We start from the raw sequence: 8,270 nt of genomic DNA on the forward strand, positions 1-8,270 counted from the left end.
ACTAGCTCTTTGAACCCAGTATCCGACTTACGATGTCTCATAGTAAAAGACGAGAGCCACTGAGAGGTATTATGCCATCTCAGCTGGAGGATTAAGTCTTTTTTTTTTTTCAGGAAAGCTCTCTGCCAGAAAAAAAGTATATATAATTGTATTTTTTTGATTTGGAAACCAAAAACACTCGGGAAAATTAAAAATCCCAGTAATCTCTACCACAGAGGACACTCGCCAATCAACAGACAGCTATAACTCCAACAAACGGGTCAATTCTGGGACAGTCCTGGGTATCTCACGATCTGATTTGGCTGGGAGGTTAAATGTGTGCACTCAAAATCCCACATTTAGATCAGTGTCATGGGCTGATTAGTTAACCCCCGTAAGCGCACCAACAAAAGCAGTATGGATTTGCATTTCGGATACAAGCCAGCTATCTGGCGGTCGTTGGGTCAGCGGCATTGGCCTTTTTCAATAGGCTTTTAATCAGCGTTAGCAATTAGCACCAGCCGCAGTCGGTGAGGCTGATCATTTGTAAACAGGCTCACTGCATCAATAAAGCAGGCATCCACTAGGGTAGCATAGATCTGATAATCTACAGAGGGGGAAACCCACTGCCAAAAAACAGTCAGGACGTATCGGACCTGAGAAGTCAAACCCAACTCTCACGTTAAATTCTAACAGATAGCTACATCATGACAGATTTCGTTAAGGAGCTATTAGACATGAATCTAGTAATGGCGAGCGAGCATACTGACTCCCATCAGGAAATGCCCTCTTAAAAAAAAAAAAAAAAAAAAAAGAAAAAGGTGAAAAATATTCCAGTGGAGGACCTGAGGCAACAGCAACAAAGGCCTGTCGCTGTGATCTAAATAGGTCAGGAGAGTACTCGCCCTACCTAAGGGGTTCCACCCCCACCACCCTTCTATTCTCCACTCTCCTTTCCCTCCCAATCATGTGATGTGCTCAGCAACCAACAGTTGCTTCAGACAACCAGATTATGTTCTCCAGCACATAAAGCAAGATGACACAGGTTGCCATGGTGAAACTGGATGAGAGGAATAGTACATTTTTGCAGTGGGGTGAAGAATATACATGAGAGTTGGGAAGGCTGTTGGAGGAGGCCTTATCAAAGAGAGATGCAAAGTCTAAAGGGTGAGACTAAATTATGTATCAGTTATGGAAAATTCTCTTATCGGACAATGTGAGAGTCTCCCAAAACATGAAAGTTGTATCATTATCATTGCGATTGGACTATGCTGCTGCTGCTTCAAACTCCCTTTATTGTAACATGGTGACGAGCCTTAAAACTATGGTTACAAAGCAGCCAAAAATAATTAAAGACACAACTTTCAGGACCAATTGGTAAAAGAACTGTGTTAGCATTCCAAAAATAATACATAGTGCGATTCAATATTAGCCATCGTCAGCTCTTCTCACTGTCAGTAAGAACCAGTGATTAAAAAAAAAAAAAAAATAGAAAACAGGAAGCCAGAAGAGCATAAATAGCCTTTATGGTCGTTCTCCTTTTGTGTCCTCAGCTTCACTACCATTAAATTACAGAAGCGCAAATAATAGCAACACTAATACTATGGTTGAAAACCACTCGCTCATTTAGCAGCGCGCTCAACCGAAGCTGAGGGATGTGTCAGCATTAATCCAGAGAGCAGAAAGCATCTCTTTTGCCCCGGCGTCTAAGACCTCTAAATCCTGGCTGTGGTAATGCTCAACGTACGGAGGGTGTATTTTGAGTTAGTGATGCACACATCCCACCTCCTCTGTCTCAATACTCTGTATGTTCACAGGAGAAATGACGGGGATTATGGGAAGAGATATAGAAAGTCATGCAGCAAAGGTCCACAGCTGGAATAGAACCAGGGACGATGTGAGCATAGTATATGACATGCAGGCTTATATACATTCAAAATGTTAATTAAGTAAAATTACAGAAGTATTAGCAACATAATGTACTTTAAGTATATTTTAGATTTTGACTGCTTTGCATACAGTCAGGTAGTTTAATATGTAACAATGCATCACACTCAATAAACTCATATTTTGTTTGTAAGATTATCTTCTTAAAGAAACTATAGCTCTGAAATAAAGTTCATGTATCTTCAAATCTGCAAAGAAACAACTTAAATTCCCTCCCTATAATTCTGGGACGTCCATTAAGCCATGTACTGGGTCACTTCTGGGGCAGGCAATGACACCATGGGCCAAGACTCCGGGCAATGCGCCAATGAAAGGGGTAAAGGATTCATCATACGATTCAAGGAGGCTATGCTACGCATAAACAAGAAGACATCTAACATGATGACTCCATGAGGCAGGATTACTCTGCCGCACGCACATCGCCTGACTCACAGCTCCGTGTCTTTTGGTCAATCCCACCCACCTTTTTTTACTCATAGGTCCAAGTCTGCCCTGTGGCACGTCTCAAAATAAAATCTGTTGTAATGTAGATTGAAACGCAAGATGTGGATGCGGCTTTGTAGTCATTTTGGGGTTGTGTAAACACTCTGGGACATGAGGTGCATGTAAAACAAGGACAGATGTAGAAGAAGAGGTAAAAAATAAAAAAAATAGGTCCTTAGCCTTAGCAGACCTGTCAGAACTGCTGAGCAGCACCAAAGTCTACAAAAAGCCCCTTGAGTGCAATCAAGCCCGGCGTATTATCAGCAGGCCATAATGGGTTTTCTCCCTACAAAGAGCCCTACCTCAGAATAAATGAGACATAATTTGGTTTTGAACAGCTTGCCTGTGCCAGGGGTTGGGTCGAAAGCAAAAAAGGTGAAAGATGTCTGCAACATGTCCTCCAAATGCTCTGCAACTAACTGTAGCTAGTACGAATACGAGCCAAAACACTGCCAAAAAGCCTGTCTGTGTGGAATAAACCCACTGCTGGAATTTGGGCAATCTTTGTGACATTCCTTTCATGTTTAATCACAGAGGAGGCTATCTTGCTTCAGACAGCATTTCCATAGTTTGTGGAGGTAATTCACTGATTAAACTGCACTATAATTTATTTTTAAAGGTCACCAAGAGAAGGGAATCTAGTGTAGACGAAAAGAGGACAAAGTCATATTTCTGACAAGTGAATCACCAAGATGCTTCAAATACACCTAGCAGACAGGAAACACCCTAACATTCTAAAAAAGAAAAAGTGGAGGTACCAAATGCAACATTCGTCAGCATCACTTTCATTTGTTGGGGATTACAGGTCAAATTTGACCAGGCATCAGGTGGCCTCTCCTGGCCTGAGATTTTGGAGGACAAATGACTGCAGGTGTAGAGAGGACCGATAAAGAGGGAGAGAATTAAACAGATGGAGAGACAAGGCAAGCAGAGAGTGTTAGAGAAAGCTATGGCACCATGATGGGAGGAGAGGAGAGGAGAGGAGGGATAAACAGAGAGGACAGCAGAACAAAGCACAATACAGCAACAAAAAAGGCCTGCTAGAGGTAGGGGGTAGTAAGACAAGGGGGGGAAAAAAAGCTGTTTATTTCCATGACTTCATAGCTCTGGTAAACATTTAGATGCTGGCATTTCTTCTACCGTGTGGGGTAATTAGAAAGTGGAGGAACATGTGTAAAATGGTAATGAAGTTCTGTTCCACAGTACAGCCTCCTGGCTGTGCATCGCATATTCAGAGCGTAGACAGACCTGCCATCGGATATTAATGCTAAAGTGAAACAAATATATACATATTCTACACTAAAAGCATGCTGTGGTAGAGAACAAAAGAATTACGTTAGAACGATACCACCAATGACCCAGGAAAAGCGCGGAGGTCGAGCTCTCATTAGCCTACATCTGAGGCCTTGATTGGATGGATTTATCGAGCAACATTTCTGACAAGAAATCCTATAACATAAACACTGCAAACTACAACTCAACTAAGGCCGCAAGTGAGAGACTACATCCTTTTTTCAATTGTTTCAAATGACTTGTTTTGGCTGACCAGCAGTCTTAAAACCCAAGTAGATTCGATTTGTAATGATTACTCATTCTCACATCAAACAAAACAGTCATATGTTGCATTGCTAATACCTTTGAAATGTATTTTACTGTTGATCAACTGCTTGTTTAATCGACCGATTGTTCCAGCGCTAAACTCGACAGCACACTATTGGCTTAGATAACTTGGCCCATTTCATCTGAAGCCTGCATTGCTGGAGGTTGTACAGAGACACTGCAACATAACGAAACTCACACTGACAACTCGTGTAAAATGTTTGTTTACTCAAGAGCACCTAAGCACTCCACAACAGCCGTGGCTTCCTCTACACACCGAGAAGGGAATAAAGTCGGACTAGATGTACAAAGGGTGGCGAGGGGAAAGAGAGAGGGCCGACAAGGTGAGTGACAGTATGCGTCACTGGGTGACAGACAGCGAGAGAGAAAGAAAGAAAGTGAGGCCAGGTCCGGCCCATGGGAGATATTTAAGAGCGGCGGTCCTGACGAGAACGCCAGGGTCATAATTCATTCTGTCTGTCCACTGTGGTTTATGGAGAGGGACAGAAACTGGTTGACAGAGAGGAGAGCAGCCAGCCCCCTCCACCAACACACACCAACACACACACACACAGGCCTATGTCCTAGGCTGCTGTACACAGAACAAGCTGCTGACTGGGCACTTTGGGCCTGCTCAACTTCTCAACAAAAGGCCTGTTGTCCCCCTCTCTCTTGCTCCCTCTTTCTATCACCCTCCTCTGTCTCTCTGGCGTGTCCCTCTCTCTGTTTAAGTGTGCGGAGAAACAAAACCACTCAGTGGGGGGAGAGAGAAACATAATGAGTCAGAGAAAAAAAGAGAGAGAGAGAGAGGGAGAAAGAGAGAAAGTTAAAAAGGGATGGACGACGGTGAGTCAGAGAAAAAAAGACAGAAAGCAGGGGGGACGAGAAACCGAGACAGACCACGAGAAAATAAAGCCAAACGGACAGCAAAAGAAGAAGATTGTGGACGCTGCATCGTGTCAGGGAGCATTGTGTTGGCCTCCACTCGGAGTGACTTTAACTCAATGTTACAGGCCTCTGAAAAGAGTGGGGGGGGGATGTGCAGGTACATCTCTACTACTACTACTACTCTATTCCTAGGGAATGAGCGCGCCTCGGATTCAGGCATGAAATCGGCTTGATTTCAGCCGCTTGGATTTATAAAATACATTCAATTCGGTTCGAGAGCACGGAAACATGCTCTGCAAGATCACTTCAGTCATACTCAATATTATAAAGAGAATGATCGGCTCTGCTGGTTAATAAGAGTCGGAGAATAAAATAAATAAATAAATAAATAGAGTGAGTCATATTCGCATAGTATTCACAAAACAGGCTAAATAATGAATGATTTGTTTGTATGTTCTCTACAGCAAATGTGTTGGAATTTGCCAGCAAAAAAAAATAATAAAGAAAACCCACAAATAATTTACACAGCCTGAGCTTTTAACAACTGAGCATCTGTGTACTTTTCCTTTGTGGTGAGGATGTTTCTTTGGAGTCTGGATGATTTCATAACATGTGCGTGTTCGGAGGCTCAGCTGGCAAAGGAGGCGCATCTGAGAACAAGAGCAGGCAGGCAGCATTAGACGAGGATGAGTCGAGAGCAGGTTGCTATCAGCAAGACTCGTATCTCATAACTCATCAACACTCCTATTCCCTATCTTCACACAGCCCGCGTTGTTCACAGACACGCTCGGGGGGCTCCGAGGAGTTCATCCCTCTGAGCTGTATCCACCAGCCTCTTCGCCTGGAGGTGCTCTGTGAGTGGCTTGACTTCAGTTTCTGTGTAAAGTGTGGTTCAGAACGTGCTAAATCGCATCAGCCGAGTGACTACACGAAAGATAATAAAAAAAAATCACAACACTTCAGTCAAAACAGAAGGAGCCGAGAGCGTGGCGGTAGGGTGGGTGCAGAGCACTGTGGAGGCACGATAAAGCGTGTCACACAGCGATAGTTTACACCGGAGAGACGAGAGCAGGGCCTAATCCTCTGTTGAATAACCACAGGCTGACTTGCCAGACTCACTACTGGTACTCACTCTCTCCTAGTACTGGGCAGGTCAACTGAGAGGCCCTGGTGTTACGGTCTATAAAAAGATGTGTGAAGAAAAGCCCAAATCCACATTAGCCAAATCCAGCTGGTCAAAGGTAAACAAGTGTCAGTGTATTTCAGAGTATTTCAGAGTTGAGTGTTATTCTGCAGCAGGACACTCAATACAAGGAAGTAATAAAGCTTAAGGAAGCATTAGAGGTCCAGTCAGCAGAGCAGCAAGACACCAGCTCAGCATTACCTGCTCAGGTCTGCTTGATAGTAGTAGACAGAAATACTCTACTACTTGGCAGATGTAAACTATAGATCACATAGTGTTTTTTTTTTTAAAAACACAGACAAGTCTCTTTGGAAAAAAAGCTTCAAAATGATCTGCAAAGACAGCCGACGTGGTTGTTTTACACGTGGAATGTATCAAAGAGGAGCATTACTCTGCATCTCCTCCCCACGTTTTGGGGATTCTCAAGGCTCATCCTGCATTCAGGCCCTCGGGGCAAGACACTGGTTGTGAGTAAGCCACTGCCTGCAGTCATGCTCACAAAGCAAAACAGGCAAAACTAGACAAGGCTTTTTTTACACTTGGTTTCTTTTTGTCTCATTGCAACAACAAAAACAACAACAACAACAAAACCGCACAAGTGGAGGCAGTTGCTGTGTCGACAATGCAAATAAAATGACTGCAATGAATTAACTGTGATTGAAAAAAATGGAGCATCAATGGGGGAGAAAAATCTGGTTGTAAATGTTACTGTGAGGATACAAATGTAGTTTGCTTCTGAGCCAAACCATGCTTTAGGTCTGTATGTATGCATGAGCAGGCTGCACACACACACACACACACACACACACACACACACACACACACACACACACACACACACACACACACACACACACACACACACACACACACACACACACACACACACACACCACACACGTCAGTGGACCAACATGTCAGTGGTACAACCGTTGTCATGGAAACAGGTTACAGTCTACCTAATGTACCATAACCATATCATGCCACTGGTAACAAATTGGAGTTTTGTAGTTGTAGTTTATCAATTCATTGATTCTGGGGTTTTCCCCTTAACAATGAACAAATATCAAAAACTACATTAACCATAATCTGGCCTTTTTTTTGTAATCTGTGTGTTGCAGTGACTGTCTTATTTTAAGGCAGCGTGGCTGAGAATAAATGACAGAATAGTCTTTGGTAGGATTAACCACAAGCAGTGCATTAGACCTACAGGCCATAGTGAATATTGTATTGTGATTTTTTTTTTTTTTTTTTTTTTTTTTTTAATATTATATAGGTGGAGGCTTCAACTAAGCCCAGTGGTCTTTCTGCCTCTTCCTGCACTGTAATATAATTTATCAATATTATGTTTTTTTTATATTTTTTCCCCCAATTGTGCAAATAAACTAAACTAAACCAAAACTAAAACATTAAGTTTAAAAAGATACAGACTAGTGCATCATGTTTTGTACACTCAACAGAGCGCAGTGTTGCATTCAACACTACTAATGTGCAACCTTGTTGTGAGGAACAGTGTGGCTTGCCCTTGCAGCTTGATTAACCATTTAAATACAGATGTTAGTTCATAATAAATCAAGAGCCAAGCCCTGGCTGTTGTGCAGGCATCAACACACGGGCTTCCTGCGCCAGACCACCCAGACTGTAGGCTACTCGCTGCAACACAACACACAAAAAGGGGGGCTTTGCTGCTTTGCTGGTTTATGCAGCTTCAAGTGGAAGCCTGGTAGGGATCGGGTCTGGTCGGAGCCCTTACCGGTGGAGTGGTCCACTGGTCCCCCTCCGTTGCTGCTGCCGCTGCCGCTGAACAGGGCAGCATACAGGTCAGGGTAAGCCTTCTCCAGGGCCACACACAGGTCGAGGAAATGGTCGCTCTCCTTGTTCATCAGCATCTTCAAAAGGTGGTCCACTTTCTCGGCGCTGGACGAGCAGTTCTGGTCCAGTTCAAACCTGTCGAGCTGGCTCAAGGTACCAGACCCGACCAGCAGCTCGATCAGTCGGTCCGCGTCTGTGATGGACTCCAGTAAGTTCTGGTGGCACTGGTCGAGCAACTCTTTGTGCTTTGGCTCCATGGCTGTGTATGCGCTGTAGTTCCGTAGCTTGTCCCGGCTAGGTTAACCCCACCACCACCACCAAGTGGATGGTATCTCCTCACCCCTCACCGATCAAAAGTACCGAGCGACTGTTGCACTCA

Source organism: Anoplopoma fimbria, chromosome 6 (genome assembly GCF_027596085.1).
Source record: "Anoplopoma fimbria isolate UVic2021 breed Golden Eagle Sablefish chromosome 6, Afim_UVic_2022, whole genome shotgun sequence".
NCBI classification, from domain to species: Eukaryota; Metazoa; Chordata; class Actinopteri; order Perciformes; family Anoplopomatidae; genus Anoplopoma; species Anoplopoma fimbria.